This window comes from Rhinoderma darwinii, chromosome 9 (assembly GCF_050947455.1).
Source record: "Rhinoderma darwinii isolate aRhiDar2 chromosome 9, aRhiDar2.hap1, whole genome shotgun sequence".
Taxonomy (NCBI): domain Eukaryota; kingdom Metazoa; phylum Chordata; class Amphibia; order Anura; family Rhinodermatidae; genus Rhinoderma; species Rhinoderma darwinii.
In genome coordinates this window covers 102913508-102938770 of record NC_134695.1, presented here as the reverse complement: position 1 = coordinate 102938770, position 25263 = coordinate 102913508, and positions in this window count along the sequence as shown.

Sequence of the window (25263 nt, the reverse complement as noted above, 5' to 3'; positions counted from 1 at the left end):
CTAGCCGGCCATTGACCCGCGCACCACGGACCTCCCCCATAAGCTCCAAAACCACCCACCCCAGCCGCATCCGTAAAAATATTCAAATCACTCGTATCCTGCGCAGGAGCCATCCATAGCGAGCGACCATTGTACTGGCCCAAGAAGTCATCCCAAACCTGAAGATCAGCTCGGTGCTCCTCCTTGAGCCGCACAAAATGATGCGGCGCGCGCACTCCCGCCGTTGCCGCCGCCAACCTCCTACCAAACACCCTCCCCATTGGCATAATCCGGCAGGCGAAATTCAACTTCCCCAGCAGCGACTGAAGCTCCCTCAGCGCCATTTTCTTCATTCTACAAGCCCGTCGAACCTCCAGCCTCAAAGCACCCAACTTATCCGCCGGGAGCCGACACTCCATTGCCACCGAGTCAATTTCGATTCCCAAGAAACAAATCGTCGCTACCGGGCCCTCCGTTTTTTCCGGCGCCAAAGGGATCCCAAAATCCCTCGCCACCTTCTGTAGTGCATGAAGCAAATTACCGCAAACCGGCGAACCCCCCGGGCCAACGCACAAAAAATCATCTAAGTAATGGATCAACGAATCGACCCCGGATACTCCCCTCGTTACCCACTCCACGAAGCTACTAAACGCCTCGAAGTATGCACAAGAAAGAGAACACCCCATCGGAAGGCACCGATCCACGTAAAAGGCCCCGTTCCAAAAACAACCCAACAGCCGTTGGCTTTCTGGATGGACCGGCAACAACCTGAACGCCGCCTCGATGTCGGTTTTTGCTAGCAGCGCCCCCGGACCCGCAGCCCGCACTAACCCCACCGCCTTATCGAATGAGGTATAAACTACGGAACACAACTCGTGATCAATCCCGTCATTTACCGACGAACCTTTGGGATACGATAAATGTTGAATCAAACGAAACTTTCCGGGCTCGCGTTTAGGGACAATACCCAAAGGGGACACAACTAAATCTTTTACCGGCGACTCAACAAATGGCCCCGACATGCGCCCCAACGAAACTTCTTTTAACAACTTTTCCGACACGACTTCCGCATGCAAGTAAGCCGATTTTAAATTCCTCCGCGTAACCGGAACCTCATAAGGAGGCGGAGGAATAACAAAACCAACACGAAACCCTTCATAAAGCAACTTAGCTGCCGCCCTATCCGGATACTCACTTAGATAAGGGGCCATCCTTTCCACCCTCACCGGCGACACCCCCTTGACCAGCCCCGTGCTGGTTCCCTGACCTCTTTTTTCGCAGACATTTTGCCGCCCCGTGTGATGCACCATTACACTCGGAGCACACGTACTTGAACTTGCACGTGGCCCCGAACTTGCACTGACCTTCATTGAATTGCCAGCAAAACCCCGCCTTTCCCCCGCCGCTTTGTCCACTCTGACTAGACTGGCCTCCCTGGCCACCGCTCCCGGGAAAGGGCTGCCTAACCGGAGCCGTAACCCGTAACCAGAGAGCAATATCCTTCTGGTCCCACCGAATCGCCGGCCGAACCGCCTTCCGCTGACGGAATTGCTCATCATATCGCAGCCACGCCTGACCCCCATACGCCCTATGAGCCTCCCCAATGGCATCAAAATAACAAAACAACGCCGAACAATTTTCCGGCGCCTTTTCCCCTATCACACTAGCCAATATGGCGAACGCCTGCGACCAATTAACGAACGTCTGCGGGATAAGCCTATACCGCCGCCGTTCCTCCTCGTCCTTTTTACTCTCATCCCGCTTGCTCTTATCCAAATTAAATTTAGCCAGCGGCAAGAGAGAAAAAATTTCAACATATTCGTCTTTCCAGATCCGATCACGCACCTCCTGCTTTAAATGCGCCCCCAACGGACCCTCAAAACAAACATACACCTCCCCCCGAGCACGATCGTCCATACGCACTCGATCGCCGTCCTTCTGTGCCTCGGTCTGTACCGACACCGCTACCGCCTCTCTAACCGCCACCACAGGACGCGCCTGTAACGATCCCACGTCCCTGGGGCCTTCCCAAACTACCGCAGGAGACACTTCCGTTACTACCGGCGCCGCGGCCCTATCCAGGCGCCCCACCAGCTCCCGTAAGCAACCCACTAAGTCTGCCAAACCCGCTCCGTCGCGTCCGCCCGCGCCACTACCGGCCCCCGATGCAATGCTAGCCGCCCCCCCGCCGACACCCGACATAAAAATCGCTGGATAAGACAATGATGGAGTTATACACTCACCGGGCTGCACAGGCGCTGTGTTCCCGTCAGCCGGACCATCCTGACCTCGACGATACACGTCCAGTTCACCTTCCTCCAGTTCTTCTCTCGCCGACGACTGTCCCTCCCAACGACATCTTCGGAACGGGGATGAGGACGCGCTGACCGATGGGCCGGCAACCTGCCGCCCGACCGCCGGGACCCAGACTTCCGACCGGACCTGTTGCCTCGACGTCGCTGCAGATCTAGGCGTCCGTCTAGACGATCCTGACGAAGCCTGCCCCCTGGCCGGAACATCACCATGCGGGGCGGCCGTACCTTGTTCTCCAAATCTTCCATCTGATGGGGGAGGGGTGACAGGGAGCCCAGCCTGCGACTCCCTGCTTACCGCCGGACCCCGTCGCGGCCTGGGATTCCTGCCAGGACGCAGGGCCTGGGAAGGGGCGGTCCTCCCAGCTGCCTGGCCTGCAGCGTCCGGGATCGGGCTCCCTCTGCGACGCCGTGTCCGCGGGACTACCTCCGGACTGAGGCGCTCTGGAGGTCGGGACCGCCGAGAGGGACGGGTCGACCCAGCCTGCGTCGCCGTCACCCCTGGCACCGCTCTCTGACTGCCCAGCGCAGGAGCGGTTGTTGCCGACTCCCCCCCCGCCACCATAGCCATGCTCGTAAGGGGGCCGGGGGAGGGGAGCCTGTCCCTTTCAACAGACCCCGAACGCCGTGCCCGACGTGGCGAAACGGCATCCGGGATCCTCGTTATTGCAGCCACGGTCTCCTCTAGCCATCCGGGACCGTGGTGCACAGCAGCGGCACGCAGCCGCTCTAACATAAGGGCTTCTGCCATTTCTAAAAGCCGGGCAACGGGGAGCTTACTTGCTTCTATGTTACTCCTCCCGCTGCTTCCGGCTCAATGCCGAGAAACAGCGGGAAGCGCAGTAACGGCCCCCCGTCCCCCTTAACTCCTCCCCGTCCCTCCTTCAGCTCCTACCAACTCTCCCTCACCTAATTAACCCTTTCCCTACCAGGACGGTCATGTCGGCCTCCCTTCACCCTGCTGCGTCCAGCCTCTTCTGGACCACACTGTCCATGAGGCGAGATGAGCAACGTTAAAAAGCGCTGATTTGCCAGACAGAATAACTTGCCCTAATACTCAGCGCCTTGTGACGATGCAAGCGGGGCGATGACGTCATCGCGCCGCTTGCTTCATTGAATGACAGGGCAAGGCAGCCTGCCAATCAGCGCCTTTCAACAATGCAACGTTGAAAGGCACTAATTAGCTGGGCAGAATGACTTGCGCTATCACTCAGCGCCACGTTGTTCAGCTCCAGCAGACCTGCATTGGAAGACTGCAAGGGAACAGGTTTAGGTGAGCATGTAAAGTTTTTTGTTTTTTTTTTGCTAAAAGTGTGAAGGGCTATATGTGCAGCACAATCTACAGGGGGGTAGGGCTGTATATGGGGGGCTATATGTGTAGCACTATCTAAAGGTGGGTAGGGCTGTATGTGGGGGCTATATTTGCAGCACTATCTACAGGGGGTTAGGGCTGTATGTGAGGGGCTATTTGTGCAGCACTATCTAAAGGGGGTAGGGCTGTATGTGGGTGGCTATATGTGCAGCCCTATCTACAGGGAGTAGGGCTGTATGTGGGGGGCTATATGTGCAGCACTATCTACAGGGGGTGGGGCTGTATGTGGGGTCTATATGTTCAGCACTATCTACAGGGGGGTAGGGCTGTATGTGGGGGCTATATGAGGAGCACTATCTACAGGGGGGCTATATGTGCAGCACTATAAACAGGGGTGGGGGCTATATGTGGAGCACTATCTACAGGGGGCTATCTACAGGGGCTCTATGCGGGGCAATATCTACAGGGGGCTCTATGTGGGCCACTGTCTACAGGGGGCTCTATGTGGGGCACTATCTACAGGGGGCTGTATGGGGGGCACTATCTACAAGGGGGTACGGTGTGTGTGTGCATGGGACACAGTGTATGGTACTATTATAATTAGAGGTGCAGTGTATTGGGCTATTATATTTTGGGGCGTTGTGTGTGGCACCATAAGAATTGTATCTTTGTTTATAGGTGCAGAAATGTTTGAAAAGTGAGAAGCTGCAGACAGCTTAGTGACAAACTGCTGAAATGGGTTGTGGCCGGGAGAAGTCATCATAGAGGTCTGGACCGGATGGAGAAGAAAAGAGAAAAAGAACAACTAGAATCTGAGATCGTCACTGGTGAGTCACTTAATGTAAATGTTTATTCTGCCTCTAACCAGCAACGTAGTCACTGTATGATCTGCAGCGAGATAATGGGTGGTATGACTTAATTTTTTTGTGAGGCTGCTAGTGACGTAGAACAGGCTGGGGGTGGGATGGGGGGGGATTTCAATTTTCGCGTCAGGCAACAAAAAAGCTAAAATCAGCCCTGTTGGTATCGATGAAGTCAGCAAAAGTTGCAAAATAGGTATTCAGGTGTGTTTACCCAGTGCCATGCACCAGATGTCAAAAAACATCACCTAAAATCACATATTCATATTTTTGTTCCATATATTTTCATTTTTCCTTCCCTATTTGTAAAAACATAAAACATTTTTTTACACAATACGGAAGCCCAAAATGTTCTGAGAAAAACAAGACCAAATACATGTAGGTTGGAAGAGTAATAGCAGAACAATTTGCTTTTAAATTGGCACATGGCTAAAACTTTAAAATGGGAAGGGAGGTAAAGCTTCTGGTCAGGAAGTGGTTAAGGCTATGACGTATTTCACATATCATAATGTTGAATTAAAAGGTTTTTTATGCTTTTATGTAAATAAAGCCGAAGCATTGAATAAAAAATGAAAAGATCTACAGATTTCTAATATACGTCAATCCCGGTGGTATGATACGTAGGACCAGGGCCGCCATCAGGAATTTCAGGGCCCCCTACAGCTAAATTTTCGGGGCCCCCCTACCGTGGCACCGCCTGTTAACGGTACTCCGTCCAGTACTATATCATGGTACCCAGGGCCGCCATCAGTGGGGGTATTAGGGGTACTGATGTGAGAGGTCCGGCCAAACCTAATTGAAAGGGGGGCCCGGCAAACTGCCGCGACTTGCCTTTGGTAGAAAAAAAACAGGCCCCTGCAATGGGGCCCGTTTTTTTCACCAAAAGAATGTCATGAGCTGCGGGCCCCCCTTTCAATTAGGTTTGGCCGGGCCTCTCACATCAGTACCCCTAATACCCCCCCTGATGGCGGCCCTGGGTAGCATGGGGGTCGTCATGGGGGCCGTCAAACACCGCCGCCCGTGCAACCGATCAAGCGCACCCGCAAACTCCCGCGCATGCGCACTGGCGACCGCCTGGAACCGCGCACCGAATTTTGAAGCAGATTTTGACCTGCCCACACTATCTTGCCGCGTTTTTTGCCTGTGGCGATTGAGGACAGCAGACAAAAAACGCAGCGAAAAATGCATTTTCTGCCTCCCATTGATTTCGATGGCAGGTCAGAGGCGGAACCGCGGCAAGAAAGGACGTGCTGCTTTTTCTTTTTTCCGCGACTGGCGGTTTTGGAAGTTGTTTGGTGCTGATTCTGACGCAGTGTCCGAGTCAATATCAAGGGCCAAAAACTCTGTGAACTGGGCCTTATTGTTAGGGCTTATTCAGACGAACGTGTAATACATCCGTGCAACGTGCGTGATTTTCACGCGCCTCGCACGGACCTATGTTACTCTATGGGGTCGTGCAGACTGTCAGTGATTTTCACGCGCCTCGCACGGACCTATGTTACTCTATGGGGCCGTGCAGACTGTCAGTGATTTTCACGCAGCGTGTGTCCGTGTGTCCGCTGCGTAAAACTCACGACATGTCCGATATTTGTGCATTGTTCGCGCATCACGCACCCATTGAAGTCAATGGGTGCGTGAAAATCACGCCCAGCACTTCCGCAGCAGTGTAAACTATGAATGAAAACAGAAAAGCACCACGTGCTACAAACAGAGTGTCGTAATAATGGCGGCTGCGAGAAAATCACGCAGCCACGCATCATACGCTGCTGACACACGGAGCGGTTATGGACCTTTTGCAAGCGCAAAACGCCACGTTTTTTGCGCGCACAAAAAGCACACGCTTGTGTAAATCCGGCCTTAGGGTAGGAACACACTAGGCATGAACACTGCGGATTTTATGCAGCACATTTTATTGTGGCTAATCCGCAGCGTATTACAGTCGCAGCAGAGTGGATGAGATATGAACAAATCTCATCCACACGCTGCAAAAAAAATGGACCTGCAGTGTGGCTTTTGGCTTTTTAAGCCGCAGCGTGTCAATGTATTCTGTGGAATCGCTGCTCGTCTGTTGCGGAAATGCTGCGGTTCTGCCACAAAAATCACACATGAGAAAAAAAAAAAAGGCACTTTTTAAAATTTATAAAAAAGTTTAGACTTGCCCCGGCCGTAGTCCTGGTGACGCGATCCTCTATTATTAGCGCAGCCCGGCCTCCTGTCATGACGTTTCATCCCATGTGACTGCTGCAGGTCACATGGTCTACAGCGTCATCCCAGGAGGCGGGGCTACGTTCAGAAGAGAGAGACGCGTCACCTAAACTACGGCCGGGGTAAGTCTAAACATTTTTTTCCCTGCAGGATTCCCGCAGCGGACATGCCTCACCAAACCTGCGCCACTATTTGGTGCGGTTTTGCTGGCAGAATTCCCTGCGGCTACCGGGGCGGATAAGCTGTGTAGTTTTACTCTGCATATCCGCCTAGTGTGTCCCTTATGATGTCGCTCCTGGAGCTGCTGCCGGTCTCTAAATAGGCAGTTGGTCCAGTAGAATTTGGAATTATTTTTTTTTGTGAACCAGCTTAAAAAAATACAAAACTTTTGTGTTAGGGCCTGTTCACATCACTGTTCGCTTCCGTTCCGGGTTCCGTCTGAGGTTTCTGTCGGGTGAACCCCGCAACTGAAAGTGACAGCACAGCTTCCGTTTCAGTCACCATTGATCTCAATGGTGACGGAAACATCGCTAATGGTTTCCGTTCGTCACCATTCCGGCTGGTTTTCGGACGGAATCAATAGCGTAGTCGACTGCGCTAATGGTGATGGAAACGGAAGCTGTTCTGTCACTTTCACTTTCCGTTGCGGGGTTCACCCGACAGAAACCTCAGACGGAACCCCGGAGCAGAAGCGAACGGTGATGTGAACAGGCCCTAACACAAAAGTTTTGTATTTTTTTAAGCTGGTTCACAAAAAAAAATAATTCCAAATTCTACTGAACCAACTGCCTATTTAGAGAGCGGCAGCAGCTCCAGGAGCGACATCATAAGGGACACTAGGCGGATATGCTGAGTAAAACTACACAGCTTATCCGCCCTGGTAGCCGCAGGGAATTCTGCCAGCAAAACCGCACCAAATAGTGGCGCAGGTTTGGTGAGGCATGTCCGCTGCGGGAATCCTGCAGGGAAAAAAAAGTTTAGACTTGCCCCGGCCATAGTTTAGGTGACGCATCTCTCTCTTCTGAACGTAGCCCCGCCTCCTGGGATGACGCTGTAGACCATGTGACCGCTGCAGCAGTCACATGGGATGAAACGTCATGACAGGAGGCCGGGCTGCGCTAAGAATAGAGGATCGCGTCACCAGGACTACGGCCGGGGTAAGTCTAAACTTTTTATCAATTTAAAAAAGTACCTTTTTTTTTTCTCATTTGTGATTTTTGCGGCAGAACCGCAGCATTTCCGCAACAGAGGAGCAGCGATTCCACAGAATACATTGACTCGCTGCGGCTTAAAAAGCCAAAAGCCACACGGCAGGTCCATTATTTTTGCAGCGTGTGAATGAGATTTGTTTAAACCTCATCCACTCTGCTGCGACTGTAATACGCTGCGGATTTTCCACAATAAAATGTGTTGCATAAAACCACAGTGTTCATGCCTAGAGTGTTCCTACCCTAAGGCCGGATTCACACGAGCATGTGCTTTTTGCACGCGCAAAAAACGTGGCGTTTTGCGCATGCAAAAGGTCCATAACCGCTCCGTGTGTCAGCAGCGTATGATGCGTGGCTGCGTGATTTCCGCGCAGCCGCCATCATTATGACACTCTGTTTGTATGTTTGTAGCACGTGGTGCTTTTCTGTTTTCATTCATAGTTTATACGGCTGCGGAAGTGCTGGGCGTGATTTTCACGCACCCATTGACTTCAATGGGTGCGTGATGCGCCAACAATGCACAAATATAGGACATGTCGTGAGTTTTACGCAGCGGACACACGCTGCGTGAAAATCACTGACAGTCAGCACGGCCCCATAGAGTAACATAGGTCCGTGCGAGGCGCGTGAAAATCACGCACGTTGCACGAATGTATTACACGTTCGTCTGAATAAGCCCTAACAATAAGGCCCAGTTCACAGAGTTTTTGGGCCTTGATATTGACTCGGACGCTGCGTCAGAATCAGCACCAAAAAACTTCCAAAACCGCCTCCCATTGATTTAATCTGAAATCAATGGGAGCCAGTCGCGGAAAGAAGAAAAAGCAGCACGTCCTTTCTTGCCGCGGTTCCGCCTCTGACCTCCCATCGAAATCAATGGGAGGCAGAAAATGCATTTTTCGCTGCGTTTTTTGTCTGCTGTCCTCAATCGCCGCGAGCAAAAAACGCAGCAAAAAAACGCGGCAAGATAGTGTGGGCAGGTCAAAATCTGCCTCAAAGTTCTTTAAGGAATTTTGAGGCAGATTTTTTTTTGCCTGCAAAATACTGTGTGAACAGGGCCATACATAAACAGCACTTTGAGATAATTTACTCACCGTGTCAGAAGAACTGCTCCCACTCAAGTCCTCTTCCGGCGATGTCTTCCAGGCGAGGTCTTCGGTCCAGACGTCCAGTCCTTCACCTCCAGCCAGGCTCCAGGTAAGTTTTGTCCATGTGTGTCCGCGGCTGCGCGCGCTTCGTTCGCGGGTGCGCGCACGGCCGTTCGCGGGTGCGCGCGCGGCCGATCGCGGGTGCGCGCGCGCGGTCTCCAGTGCGGGCATTCGTGGGTGCGCGCTCGCGAGTGCGCACGCGCGGGAGTTTCCTTGTGCGCGCGATCGGGTGCGCGCGCGCGGGTGGACTGTTTGACGGCCCCCCATGACGAGGGGAGGGGGCCCGCAGCAGCAGCAGCAGCTCACGACATTCTTTTGGTGAAAAAAACGGGCCCCATTACAGGGGCCCGTTTTTTCCTACCAAAAGAATGTTGCGGCAGTTGCCGGGCCCCCCTTTCAGTTAGGTTTGGCCGGGCCCCTCACACCACTACCCCTAATACCCCCCTGATGGCGGCCCTGCGTAGGACGGATATGGCAGAACACTGTGGATTCCATTATGAACAATTGTGAACATAGCCTAAGTCCTCTCAGCTGAGTAGATACAACTATATCCAGTCTGGGCAATGCTCTGTGTACTGAATACATCGGCAGCAGCACAAATCTTTCTGATAGTTTGCTTCAATGTATCAGTCTGGAGTCCAGGCTGTTTAGCTCACAGAGCATTGCCTTGACTGGATACAATTAAATTCACTTATCTGCTTAGAGCAGGACTAGGTATATGTTACCTTTGAATGTAAGCAAGAATGTTCTTATTCATTGACAGCAAACTATTATCTTGAAAATGTTGAGGATCTGAAATACAAAATATATCAGAAAGTTGTAGAACTTCTCAATTATACACTGATTAAGTCTTTTTTAGGCATAAACCAGAAACCCCTTTTACAGGTTTTAATAGTAATCTTGAATGTTGCATCCTTCTACCAATGAATCAGATTAATATGCCATTTCTATAAATTCAAGAAAATGCAAGCCTCACAATGCAGTAAGATAATTTCCTTGAAATACCCCTTTAAAGAGGACCTGTCTGCTCTTCTGACATGTCTGTTTTAGTAAATTATTAAAGTCCCCTTGAAATAACAATTCTGGAGCATCTTTTTCTTTTCTACATTGTGACGTTCCTCTGTTATTACTCCTAGAAATGTATAAATAAATTAACAACCGGGTGTTACCAGTTAGGGGTGTGTCCCTACACAGACTGACACTGTCCAATCAGTGCTGACAGAATGAGACTATGTAAGGACACACCTAGATCTACCACATTTCTAAAACGAATGATTTATATGGATAAATTCTCCAGAAAAAATGGGGAATACAAGTATTTACTAAACTGGACATGTTAGGAGAGGGGATAGGTCCTCTTTAAGTAGGACTCTCAATGCCATTAGTCCTAAGATAAATGTCTAGCCTGTTTTTAAGTATTTGCCATGACTATCTATTGTGGTAAAGTATTAGAGTTTTACTGCTGTAACTCTAAAGAACCCTTTGCCTTATTGAGGATAAAACCACCTTTAAATTATACAATCTTATTTCCCCTAATCGTAAACATGGAAACTCTAGAGCTGGTCTCAAATAAACCGTACCTACATTTTCAGATGTCTTTTCAGGATAAGTTGTCATATGTTTGGACAAAACACTTTTTCTGACCACTATATGACTTGTATATGGAATTGTTTTCAGCAGTTTTCCCCATCTGCATGCTAATTCTCAGTTGTCTCTGATTGAGTGGGCAGAGCCTAACTCCTATCACATCTTCTACACACACAGAGAAAAGGAGAATCCTGCTCTCCTATATATATATATATATATATATATATATATATATATATATATATATATATATATATATATATATATATATAGTAGCTGCAGCAGAAGCATGAAAGACATTATACAGCAGTAATGAGCTGGGTAGCTGAGAATCCAGCATTGGGGTGACATAGAAATCTTACTATAAACATCTGCAGCACATCTGTCTGTGTCTTTCTCCTCCTCTCCCCTTCATATATTTCTATGGACAGCCCTAACCTCATTCCTCAGTAAGCTGAGAGCCCGCTTTGTCTAAGGCTGGATTCACAATGTGCATTTTTCTTGTGTTTTTAAAATGCGTTCTTTTGGTTTTGGTAGATAAACTCCCATGTCTCTTAATGGGGTACATCAACCAAAACAAAACAAAGCATGTAAGAAAAATGCAACAAAAACACAGTTTGAACCTAGCCTAAGACTAGGCAGAGAAAGCTAGATTCATAGTAAATGAACAGTTTAGGTGGGAGGGGGGACTGATAAGTAGAGAAAGAGGCATTTTTCTCTAAGATATACTACAAGTTTCCTATATTCGCTTATGCTATTTATGCAAAGTTTTTTCAAAGTGCAATTTAACCTATGAGTTTATTTGCCTATTTAACCTATGCGTTTATATTTTGAGTGTGGGGGGCAACCAAAGCCACCAGTGGAAACCCAATACATGTAAAGCACACAGAAGCTCTTTGCAGATGTTTCTCATAGCCACAGTTCTGGAAGCAGCTGTTCTAACCACTATGTACCTTGACTTGAAGTTGTGTGGCAGTCAGTGGTATAGACAAAAACATGGATTTAACTGAATATTAAAAAACAAATCCTAAATGCAAATTTGCATGTCTGTGAAGCAGACCTTTTAATCAATCAATCAATGAATCAATCAATCAATCAATCAATCAATCAATCAATCAATCAATCAATCAATCAATCAATCAATCGATCGTGTGCATATGAATTTAATAGTGGGGGCCTTCCACTCAGCACCCCTCTATTAGCCAGAGGGGAGCGCCAATGCAAATAATGTCTTTCCCTCTGGAGGACCAGGCAGTACATGGACATTTAATTGACTTCCAAGGGCATTGTATAATGCTTTCTTTGTCTTGCAGCATCAGTGCAGGAAAAGGGAAGATTAGCCAGCTACTTCATCCCCCTCAGCTTATCATCAGAGAACCTTTCCGATGGTTTGGGTAATCCCTTCAACTAATGCTTGTCACTAGGAAAGATATATGCCCAATGGAATATATACCGCTCAGCCATGACATTAAAATCACATACAGGTGAAGTGAATAACATTGATTATCTTGTTACAATGGCGATTGTCAAAGGGTGGGATATGTTAGGAAGCAAGTGATCAGTCAGTTCTTGAATGATGTTGATGCGTTGGAAGCAGGAAAAATGGGCAAGTGTGAGGAACTGAGTGTCTTTGGCAAGGGCCAAATTGTGAGGAATGGACAACTTGGTCAGAGCTCCTCCAAAATGGCACCCCCGGTCCTAGCGACGCCACCGGGCATGAGAGAGCACGTGCCACCTGGCCCATAAATGTTATGTACCAGGCAGCATGAGCCCTCTCATGCTGCGTGCCCCATAGCAGCCACTATGGCTGCTATAGTGGGCAGTGGGACCCTTAGAGGATGGGGGTCCTGAGCAATTGCCCAGTTTGCCCCCCCTAAGGCCGGCCCAGTTGGGGAGCAAAGGCTAGGCCGTTTGGTCTGATCTGACAGAAGAGCTACTGTATCACAAATTGCCCAAAAAGTTCATGCTGGCTATGACAGCAAAGTGTCAGAACACATTGTGCATTGCAGCAAGTTTGGTACTGCATAGCCGTAGACCAGTCAGAATGCCCATGCTCACCCCTGTTCAACGCCAAAAGCGGCCACAATGGGCACGTGAGCATCAAAACTGGACCACGGAAGAATTGTGTTTAAGGGAGATCAAATTCAGTCTGTAGACAAGTGAATAACTTAAGATCTTGATCATCTAACAGCTGTACCATTTGACGTACCCATTTGTTCTTCCACAGATCAAAACCTGTTAGGGCATGGAAATGAGTCAACCAAGGTATGTCCCAAATAGCTGTATATTGTGTACATCCCTTAATATGTTGCATATCTCTAACACACCACAATTTATGTATCAAGTATAGTGTTGGATAATTTGTAGTATGCATTTTAAATTTATGTGCCTCCAAAGCCTCATGTAGTGAATCCGAGTGTAGAAATTGTTGTAACAGCAATTTAGTGGAATCAACTGGGTCATCAATATCCCAACCTCTGAGATACTGCAGCTGAGAAGCCAAATAATATAATCTAGGATTAGGAACCGCCAGACCTCCGTCCGTCTTATCTCTTTGCAAAGTTTCTAGTTTTATGCGTGCATGCCAAATGAGAGACCGAAATAACATGTTGACCTTATGAAAAAATCATTGTGGTAGCCGGATAGGCGCATTGTGTAGAAGATATAACAATTGAGGCATACATATCATTTTGATTAAATTGCACCTACCAATCACTGATAAATACAATTTGCGCCACACATCCAGTTTGAGTTTAAAGCGTGCCGGCAGAAGAGTCAAATTTCGTTTTCAAAATCCCCCATCTTCATGGATATTTCTAAACCTAAATATTTAAAGGATACAACACACTTCATAGGAAAATCATCACGTGGCACCTGCGTGCATGGGTTATCCACCCACATTATAACAGACTTGGACCAGTTAATGGTCAGTTCCGAGTATCGACCAAACTCTCCAATAGCAGACATGGCTGTATCAAGGGAAATAGCATCATCTTCTAAAAAGAGTAACATGTCGTCAGCATATAGTGCGAGTTTATCTTCCAGATCCCCATGTCGAAACCCTACAATATCCACCGAAACCCGAATTAAGGCTGCTAACGGCTCAATGGCTATTGCAAAAAGCAGTGGAGAGAGCGGGCATCCCTGCCTCGTACCCATACCCAATTGGAACGTATCCGTTAGAAAATTACTTACATGGAGTCTAGCCATAGGTCTGTCATACAACATCTGAACCCAAGAGATAAACAATTCACCAAAGCCCATTTTTACCGAAGTACTGCCCATAAATATGCCCATTCCACACTGTCGAAAGCTTTTACCGCGTCCAAATTTTCTGCAAATTTAAAAATAGCCGTCTATGATTGATGTTTTTGATGGCTTTGGCGATAATTTTAATATCTACTAGTAATAAAGATATTGGTCTATAGGATTCAGCGAACAGGGGATATTTACCCGGTTTTGGAAAAACAACTATCACTGCTTCTCTCATAGTGTCAGGCAGTCCCTGGTCCCTAACAGCCAACGTAAAAACATCCGGCAAAAGTATGTCACCCAGTTTTTTAAATATTTCTGCTGGAAGACCATCAGACCCCGGAGCCTTATTATTAGCTAGAGATGCTACCGCTTCCTGCAATTCCTCTAACTACAATGGGATCTCCAAAAACTCTCTATCTGTAGAGGACAGAACTGGCAGGGAGATACCAGATAAATATGCTTCAAGCTTTTCTCAAAGAAATGCGTTTCTCCCAAGGCAACCACTCGTAGCTTCGCATGATAGAACATTGCATAAGGTAGAGTATGCAGTCGCCTCTTCACATTTCTTGAAAGCGAAGACGTTTCTTTTGTATATCCGCCGAATAATCTGGAGGAAAGGCTATACGGTGTCCATCAATAGTAACCTCTTTCATATCTCTGGCCGATTTCAAAATGGCGTCTCTATCACGAGAATGTAGGAGCTTGACAAGCATAGTCCGGGGCTGCGACCCTGGAGAAAGAGGCCTCATAGGTACCCTGTGGGCACCTTCCACAGCATATAAGGGTGACAGGATTGTATCACCAAAAGTTGATTTCAGCTATGCCTCAACATATTCGGTCGGGGTAGTTCCTTCCGTGCGTTCAGGCAGGCCCACCACTCGGATAATTTTTCTACGAAGTCTTTTCTCCAAGTCATCAGCCTTGCCTGTAAAGTCAGAATGGCACGGTCATGTTTCTGAATATCCCTTTGCATGGGTAAAATGGCGTCTCCTGTTGCACTGACGCAACCTTCTACTGCTGATATTCTATCTGAGACCTTCTGTAGATCACGGCGAATAAGCCCCACATCTTCACGTGGTGTTACATTTAGCCAGAAAAACATCAATCATGGAGGGTTCTCCTTTCCCCAACACAGGCAAGACATTAGGGGGTGGCAGGGAAGACTGCAGGCTGATCACATACTCCCAGTAGCTGGCCTTCACACAGCACATCACGACACCTCGTTGCCCACCTCCAAGGCTTGGACTGAGGCATGTTTTGGGGTCTCTGCCGGTTGCACAGGCAGATGGAGTTCTGGCATAGCCCGCCAGTTTGGAGGCCACCGCTCATGCAGCTACAGATGAGGTGCCGGCACCATCTTGACTTTATCCACCGCCGCGTCCTTATTCCAACGGGTCATAGCTACAATTTTACAGAATCAGGTCTACAAATAGGAAGAAACAGTCACCCAGGTATGTAGCAGCGAGCTGTAGAAAAAGGAGTGATAAAAGAGCTCAGAAACTAACACGCTGTGCTTCCTCTCACACCTCCAGTAAGGCCGCACCCCCCCCCCACAACCTACTTTTCTAACCATTAATGGCAAAACTTTGCAAAAGTTTTGACTATTATTAAACCTTTTATATAAACAGTCCCGGGCCTAATAATATTACATTATAGCTTGAAGGCTATGTATACCATTGAAGAGTTTTTATTTTTATTTTTTCTAAAACAGTGTATTATAGTGATATTGGTTTTTATAAAAAAAATGTTTTACTTTTTGAGATACAGCTTCTATGTATCCTGAATACATAGGTGTATGTTGAGCTGTTATCGATCACATCTAATTTATGAACTTAGATATCATCGATAACAGCTGGATCCTGCGTGTCAGAGACATGCAGGATCCACTGACACCAAAGCGATCAGTCCCGCTGACCTGACGGATTTGGGTTTCAGTGCAAGATACACCTATGTATTCAGGATACATAGAAGCTGTATCTCAAAAAGCAAACATTTTTTTTTTTTAATAAAACCCAATTACAAAATTGCATTAAACACCATAATACATTGGTTTTTTAAAAAAAAAAAAAATGTATTCAAAGGTACATAGCTTTTAAAATATTTTTTAAAGACCCCTAAATAGAGCAAAAATTATTACCTATCCACAGAATAGGTGATCATTTATGGATCGCTGGGGGCCCCATCGCTGGGATCCTTACCAATTGTGAGAACTTAGTTCCCAAGACCACAGATCCTCGCAGTGAGGAGGAGCTTGAGGCTGGGTTCACACGACCTATTTTCAGACGTAAACGAGGCGTATTATGCCTCGTTCTACGTCTGAAAATAGGGCTACAATACGTCGGCAAACATCTGCCCATTCATTTGAATGGGTTTGCCGACGTACTGTGCAGACGACCTGTCATTTACGCGTCGTCGTTTGATAGCTGTCAAACTACGAAGCGTAAATTGACTGCCTCGGCAAAGAAGTGCAGGACACTTATATACATTATATGCAGGGCACTTCTTTGCAACGTAATTTGAGGCGTTCTTCATTGAAGTCAATGAAGAGCAGCTCAAGATTTACGAGCGTCACAGATGCCTCGCAAATTACGAGGAGGAGCTTTTACGTCTGAAACGAGGCAGCTGTTTTCTCCTGAAAACAGTCTGTCATTTCAGACGTAAAAGGCACTTCTCGTGTGCACATACCCTGAACGTAGCTAGCGGTCGAGCATTTGCCCGCTCTATTCAATGTCTATGAGAATGACAGAAACAGTCGAGCGCTGTACTGGGCTCTTTCCAGAATTCCTATAGACTTTGAATGGAATGGCAGTTCTCATGATCAATGGGGGTCCCAGCGATGGGGCCCCCAGCGATTAGGATAGGTGATCATTTTTGATTCTAGGACAACTTCTTTAAAAACAATTAAATAATGTTAACGTTAATAAAAAACTTATTTTTAATTAGTATTTTTTTTTTAAATAAAAGTTAAATAGTAAAACATGTATACATGTTCCCATAATTGTAACAGACCATACAATAAATTTATCAATTAAGGTTGACGTTTAACAGCGAAAAACATTTTGTTTTAAGACAATGGTGGAATAGCTTGTTTCATGCATTTCTCCATTAAAAAATAATTTCTTTTCAGGTTTAAGGCGCCACATCGATCAGTGGCACAGGTCCAGTTTTCCTAAGCTCCATCAATCAGCTGTTATTGCCATGAGGAGCCACGTCTGGCTATACATTTTCCCTGCAGTGGCCGCTACAGGGGAAATGCAGAATTACATGCCAGCCATTCAAACGAACAGCTGATTATGTAGAGCATGAACAGGTCGGGTCGGAGTAGGGAGCTCCCCTCAATGATGTTTGTATGGCTTAGGGTATATGGACAGAGGTTGGCTTTATGGACACCCCCTTTAAAGGTTAGGTACACCTAATTTCATTAACTTAGATGTGATCATTATTAGCTGTATCCTGTGTCAGAGACACGCAGTACCAGCTCTCAGCTGAGCTGTCAGTCCAGCTGACGTGACGGAATTGGCTTTGACGGCAAGATAAAGCTTCTATGTATACAGGATACATAGAAGCTGTATATTAACCCCTTGGTGACATTCGAGGTACTTTTACTGCGTTGTCGCCAAGGGGAAGTATGGAGCGCGCTCACAGGCTGAGCGTGCTCCATACTCGGTGTTATACAGCCGACACCTCACTCCAGCGGGCGGAATCAAAGTTCACTATGATTCCGCTCGTTTAACACTTTAAATGCCGCGGTCAATCATAATTTAAAAAGTTACAATCAGGGGCGCACCCCCTCAAACACGCCATCGCACCCCCCCAGCGGCGCGATCGGCTGTTTACAATGGTTGTTATGGCAGCCTGGGGGCCTAATAAAGGCCCCCAGGTCTGCCATCTTTGTACTCCTTTGAAGCACTGCCTCTTCAAAGGAGATTGTCCGTATCACGGCATACTGCAATACATTAGTATTGCAGTATGTCATGTGAGCGATTGCTGGTTCAAGTCTCCTAGGGGGACTAATAAAAAAAAGTAAAAAACAGTTAAATAAAGATTTTTTTATGTTTAAAAGTATTAGGGCATGACCACACATGGCGGAATTCCTCCGCAACTGTCCGCATCAATGCCGCACAGAATCTGCGTTGCAGATTCTGCAGCGGATCTGCACAAAATGTGCAGAAAATTGATGCGGACTGGCCGCTGCGGACTGCAGGAAAAGTGCTTCTCTTCTCCCTATTCAGTGCAGGATAGAGAGAAGGGACAGCACTTTCCCTAGTGAAAGTCAAAGAAATTCATACTTACCGCCCGTTGTCTTGGTGACGCGTCCCTCTTTCGGCATCCGGCCCGACCTCCCTGGATGACGCTCCAGTCCATGTGACCGCTGCAGCCTGTGCTTGGCCTGTGATTGGCTGCAGCCGTCACTTACACTGAAACGTCATCCTGGGAGGCCGGACTGGAGACAGACGCAGGGAGTTCTCGGTAAGTATGAACTTATATTTTTTTTTACAGATACATGTATATTGAGATCGGTAGTCACTGTCCCGGGTGCAGAAACAGTTACTGCCGATCGCGTAACTCTTTCAGCACCCTGGACAGTGACTATTTACAGACGTCTCCTAGCAACGCTCCCGTCATTACGGGAGCCCCATTGACTTCCTCAGTCTGGCTGTAGACCTAGAAATACATAGGTCCAGCCAGAAAGAAGAGGCTGGACGCAGCCTGCAGGGCTTAAGGGGAAGCCTCCATGACCTCACTGGTAGGGAAAGGGTTAATAGGTAAGGGAGAGTTGGAGGGAGAGTTAGGAGGAGGTGGAGGAGGGACAAGGAGGAGTCAGGGGGCCGTTGCTGAGCTTCCCGCTGTTTGCGGCATTGAGCCGGAAGCAGCGGGAGGAGTAACACAGGGAGAGACAAGCTCCCCGTTGCCCGCGCTTATAACAATGTCGGAGGCCGTATTATTAGAGCGGCTGCGTGCCGCTGATGTGCACCACGGTCCCGGATGGCTTGAGGAGACCGTGGCTGCATTAACTAGGATCCCGGACGCCGTTTCGCCACGCCAGGCCCGGCGTTCGGGGTCTGTTGCAGGGGACAGGCTCCCCTCCCCCGGCCCCCTTACTAGCATTACTATGGCGGCGGGGGGGGAGTCGGCAACAACCGCTCCTGCTCGGAGCAGGCTGAGAGCGTTGCCGGGGGTGACGGCGACTCAGGCCGGGTCGACCCGTCCCTCCCGGCGGTCCCGACCTCCAGAACGCCTCAGTCCTGAGGCAGTCCCGCGGACACGGCGTCGCAGAGGGAGCCCGATCTCGGACGCTGCAGGCCAGGCAGCTGGGAGGACCGCCCCTTCCCAGGCCCTGCGTCCTGGCAGGAATCCCAAGCCGCGACGGGGTCTGGCGGTAAGCAGGGAGTCGCAGGCCGGGCTCCCTGTCACCCCTCCCCCATCGGATGGAAGATTCGGAGGACAAGGTACGGCCGCCCCGCCTGGTGATGTTCCGGCCAGGGGGCAGGCTTCTTCAGGATCAGCGAGACGGACGTCTAGATCTGCAGCGACGTCGAGGCAACAGGTCCGGTCGGAAGTCTGGGTCCCGGCGGTCGGGCGGCAGGTTGCCGGCCCATCGATCAGCGCGTCCTCATCCCCGTTCCGAAGATGTCGTTTGGATGGACAGTCGTCGGCGAGAGAAGAGCTGGAGGAAGGTGAACTGGACGTGTATCGTCGAGGTCAGGATGGTCCGGCTGACGGGAACACAGCGCCTGTGCAGCCCGGTGAGTGTATAACTCCATCATTGTCATATCCAGCGATTTTTATGTCGGGTATCGGCGGGGGGGCTGCTAGCGTCGCATCGGTGGCCGGTAGTGGCGCGGGCGGGCGCGATGGCGCGGGTTTGGCAGACTTAGTGGGTTGCTTGAGAGAGCTGGTCGGGCGCCTAGATAGGGCGGTGGCGCCGGTAGTCACGGAAGTGTCCCCGGCGGTAGTTGGGGAGGGTCCCAGGGAAGGGGGATTGTTACAAGCGCGGCCCGTAACGGCGGTTAGAGAGGCGGTCGCGGTGTCGGTACAGACCGAGGCGCAAAAAGATGGCGATCGGGTGCGTATTGATGATCGCGCTCGTGGGGAGGTGTATGTGTGTTTCGAAGGTCCGTTGGGGGCGCATTTAAAGCAGGAGGTGCGTGAGCGGATCTGGAAGGACGAATATGTAGAGATTTTTTCTCTCTTGCCGCTCGCTAAATTTAATTTGGATAAGAGCAAGCGGGACGAGAGTAAAAAGGACGAGGAGGAACGGCGGCGGTATAGGCTTATCCCGCAGACGTTCGTTAATTGGTCGCAGGCGTTCGCCATATTAGCCAGTGTGATAGGGGAAAAGGCGCCGGAAAATTGTTCGGCGTTGTTTTGTTATTTTGATGCTATTGGGGAGGCTCATAGGGCGTATGGGGGCCAGGCGTGGCTGCGATACGACGAGCAATTCCGTCAGCGAAAAGCGGTTCGGCCGGCGATTCGGTGGGACCAGAAGGATATTGCTCTCTGGTTACGGGTTACGGCTCCGGTTAGGCAGTCCTTTCCCGGGAGCGCCGGCCAAGGAGGCCAGTCTAGTCAGGTTGGACAAGGCGGCGGGGGAAAGGCAGGGTTTTGCTGGCAATTTAATGAAGGCCAGTGCAAGTTCGGGGCCACGTGCAAGTTCAAGCACGTGTGTTCGGAGTGTAATGGTGCATCACACGGGGCGGCGAAATGTATGCGGAAAAGGAGGTCAGGGAACCAGTCCTCCGCGGCTGGTCAAGGGGGTGTCACCGGTGAGGGTGGAAAAGATGGCCCCTTATCTAAATGAGTATCCGGACAGGGCGGCGGCTAAGTTGCTTTACGAGGGTTTTCGTGTTGGTTTCGTTATTCCCCCGCCTCCTTATGAGGTTCCGGTTACGCGGAGGAATTTAAAATCGGCTTACTCGCATGCCAAGGTCGTGTCGGACAAATTGTTAAAAGAAGTTTCGTTGGGTCGCATGTCAGGGCCTTTTGTTGAGTCGCCAGTAAAAGATTTAGTTGTGTCCCCGTTGGGTATTGTTCCTAAGCGCGAGCCCGTAAAATTTCGTTTAATTCAACACTTATCGTATCCCAAGGGTTCGTCGGTAAACGACGGGATAGATCACGAGTTGTGCTTCGTAGCCTATACCTCATTCGATAAGGCGGTGGGGTTAGTGCGGGCTGCGGGTCCGGGCGCGCTGCTAGCAAAAACCGAAATCGAGGCGGCGTTCAGGTTGTTGCCAGTTCATCTAGAAAGCCAACGGCTGTTGGGCTGTTTTTGGAATGGGGCCTTTTATGTGGATCGGTGCCTTCCGATGGGGTGTTCCCTTTCTTGTGCGTACTTCGAGGCGTTTAGTAGCTTCGTGGAGTGGGTAGCGAGGGGAGTATCCGGGGTCGACTCGTTGATCCATTACTTAGATGATTTCTTGTGCGTTGGCCCGGGGGGTTCGCCGGTTTGCGGTAATTTGCTTTATGCACTACAGAAGGTTGCGAGGGATTTTGGGATCCCTTTGGCGCCAAAAAAAAAAAACGGAGGGCCCAGTAGCGACGATTTGTTTTTGGGAATTGAAATAGATTCGGTGGCAATGGAGTGTCGTCTCCCGGCGGATAAGCTGGGTGCTTTGAGGCTGGAGGTACGGCGGGCTTGTAGACTGAAGAAAATGACGCTGCGGGAGCTTCAGTCGCTGCTGGGGAAGTTGAATTTCGCCTGCCGGATTATGCCAATGGGGAGGGTGTTTGGTAGACGGTTGGCAGCGGCAACGGCGGGAGTGCGTGCACCGCATCATTTTGTGCGGCTCATGGAGGAGCACCGAGCTGATTTTCAGGTTTGGGATGACTTCTTGGGCCAGTACAATGGTCGCTCGCTGTGGATGGCCCCAGCGCAGGATACGAGTGATTTGAATAATTTTACGGATGCGGCTGGGGCGGGCGGTTTTGGAGCTTACGGGGGAGGTCCGTGGTGCGCAGGTCAATGGCCGGCTAGTTGGGTGTCCAGCGGACTCACGCGGAATCTGGCCCTGCTCGAGCTGTTCCCCATCGTGGTGGCGGCAACCATTTGGGGGGACAGGCTCAGGGATAAGAAGGTTCGTTTTTACTGCGACAACATGGGGGTGGTGCTGGCCATTAATAACATCACGGCGTCCTCTCCTCCTGTAGTTCAATTGTTGCGACATTTAGTGTTGGTATGTTTGTCATGGAATGCGTGGGTGGTGGCGGTGCATGTGCCGGGGGTACGGAATTGCATCGCTGATGCTCTTTCTCGCTCGCAGTGGGACCGGTTTCGGCAATTGGCACCGGGAGCGGAACGTCTCGGTTTGGCTTGTCCGGAACATCTTTGGGATCTGGTCTCGGTCCCGTAGAACAACTGGTACAAAGGTCTTTGGCGCGCACGACGTGGAGTGCTTATTCTGCTTGTTGGAGGCAGTGGGAGGAGTGGGTAAGAGAGTTGGGTGACGTCAATACGGATAGAGACAGGTTGGTGGCACTTTTGTACTGGTTAGGGGACGCCTGGGAGGCGGGGTTTTCAGTGGCAAAGGTGAACCGGTTCATATCTGCGGTGGCGTTTGGTTTTAAGTTACGAGGCTTTCAAGATGTATCTAAGGAATTTTTGGGTTGGGCCGAGGTAGAGTGGAGGCGGATAGTAGAAGGCCTGTGTCGTTTGCTTTGCTTAGCCAAGTAGGGAAGGGTAAGCTGATAGTTTTGTTCGCCCTCCCGGGGTCGGTTATGTGCCCAGTAGAGTGCATGCGGGGTTTTTTAAGCCGCAAGTGGGGTCTCCAGATTTGCCTTTGTTACGTCATGTGGACGGGTCGTTTTGTCCAGGTTTCAGTTTGGAGATGTATTTAAGGAATGTCTGACGGCGGTTGGTGTCGCGGCGGGCTCATATTCATCTCATTCCTTCAGGTTTGGCGCAGCAACTGCAGCGGGGCGCTGGGGGTTGGATGATGAAGGGGTGCGGCGCATTGGTCGTTGGGAGTCCAACTGAGTTAAGTCCTATGTCCGCTCCATTTGTTATAATTGTTTTCCATTTCAGATTCGCCTCCGTGTTTGGTGTGGTTGCTGGGTCATTCGTACGTGCACTGGGTCATTCGTACGTGCCCGGACGGTCGCCAGTTGCGCATTCCGCGACAGGATGCGGTTGTGCATTGGCTGGGATTTAGAGGTATGTCATGGAGCAGGGGGTTGGCAGAATTCCAGACATAGGCCCGGCTTGATAGGGTTCCGGAGGTCTTAGTGTTGCACGTGGGTGGGGATGACTTAGGAGTCTGCCCCTTGCGTGAGTTGGTGCGGGATATCAAACACGATATGTTGGGTTTGTGGGTTTCTTATCCCAAGTTGGTGATAGTGTGGTCGGACATAGTCCCGAGGAAACATTGGCGGTTGGCTAGGTCAGTGAAAGAGTCAATAAGGCTCGCATTAAAGTTAATCGGGCGGTGTCCCGTTTCGTAGCAAAAATCGGGGGCATTTGTGTGCGGCACAGGGATTTGGAGTCAGGAGTGGGGAACTTCTGGAGGGGTGATGGGGTTCATCTGACCGAGGTTGGCATTGATCTTTGGAGCTTGGCGATAGCAGAAGGAATAGAAAGGGCGGTGGTGGTGTGGCGGAACTCACAGGCTTAAGGTGGTCAAGGCCTGTTTCGCTGTGGCGGGGGGAGTCCTTGAGGCCAGTCAGTACAAAATGGTGGGGGGGTCGCATCGGGGGTATGCGTCCCCCAAAAAAGGTACATGGTTGAAGACTTCATCGGGTGTTATCCCTTTGAAGTGGTCTTCTGGTAGAAGGTATATCACTTGAAGGCTTCATCGGGTGTTATCCCTTTGAAGTGGACTTCTAGTGGTCGGTATATCACTTGAGGGCTTCATCGGGTGTTATCCCCTTGAAGTGGACTTCTAGTGGTCGGTATATCACTTGAGGGCTTCATCGGGTGTTATCCCCTTGAAGTGGACTTCTAGTGGTTGGAGCCATCTGCAGAGGTGAACGGTGCTTCCGAGCTGGTTTACGGCTGGAGGTAATTGGTGGTTTGCAGATGGCTAATTCGGTGTGTTCTTAAAAAGGAACATCTGAAGGGGCTTCAAGGACTTCCTCTGCTCGGGTTAATGTTAACGTTAAATTGTTATGTACGATTCTGACCCATGTTGGGTCATGTGAATTATTAGGAGGAATTCTCTGGTGGATTCCTAACTAGTTATCCGAATGTTTCGGATTTAAATTGTTTTGATAAAACTGTGAAATTAATAAACGGCTGCTGTGGCCATTTCACATCCAACCTCGGTGTCACGTGTCTTTCCTAAAGGTGGGGTGGAGGGATAAGATGGGTAAGGGAAGGTTCATTAACACACGACTCTACTTAGGAAGGTCAAGAAGAGGCTGGACGCAGCCTGCAGGGCTTAAGGGGAAGCCTCCATGACCTCACTGGTAGGGAAAGGGTTAATAGGTAAGGGAGAGTTGGAGGGAGAGTTAGGAGGAGGTGGAGGAGGGACAAGGAGGAGTCAGGGGGCCGTTGCTGAGCTTCCCGCTGTTTGCGGCATTGAGCCGGAAGCAGCGGGAGGAGTAACACAGGGAGAGACAAGCTCCCACCCTCCCGCCCTTTGTTTGTTACCCCTGTGGGTCTTTATGTACGTCCGTTTATGAGTGTTGTCTTTGTTTTGTGTGCTTATTTAACATGTTTTTCCTTTTTTCCCGGAGTAGGTTCTGTTGTCATGGCAGCTGGCGGGGGGAGTCCTTGAGGCCAGTCAGTACAAAATGGTGGGGGGGTCGCATCGGGGGTATGCGTCCCCCAAAAAAGGTACATGGTTGAAGACTTCATCGGGTGTTATCCCTTTGAAGTGGTCTTCTGGTAGAAGGTATATCACTTGAAGGCTTCATCGGGTGTTATCCCTTTGAAGTGGACTTCTAGTGGTCGGTATATCACTTGAGGGCTTCATCGGGTGTTATCCCCTTGAAGTGGACTTCTAGTGGTCGGTATATCACTTGAGGGCTTCATCGGGTGTTATCCCCTTGAAGTGGACTTCTAGTGGTTGGAGCCATCTGCAGAGGTGAACGGTGCTTCCGAGCTGGTTTACGGCTGGAGGTAATTGGTGGTTTGCAGATGGCTAATTCGGTGTGTTCTTAAAAAGGAACATCTGAAGGGGCTTCAAGGACTTCCTCTGCTCGGGTTAATGTTAACGTTAAATTGTTATGTACGATTCTGACCCATGTTGGGTCATGTGAATTATTAGGAGGAATTCTCTGGTGGATTCCTAACTAGTTATCCGAATGTTTCGGATTTAAATTGTTTTGATAAAACTGTGAAATTAATAAACGGCTGCTGTGGCCATTTCACATCCAACCTCGGTGTCACGTGTCTTTCCTAAAGGTGGGGTGGAGGGATAAGATGGGTAAGGGAAGGTTCATTAACACACGACTCTACTT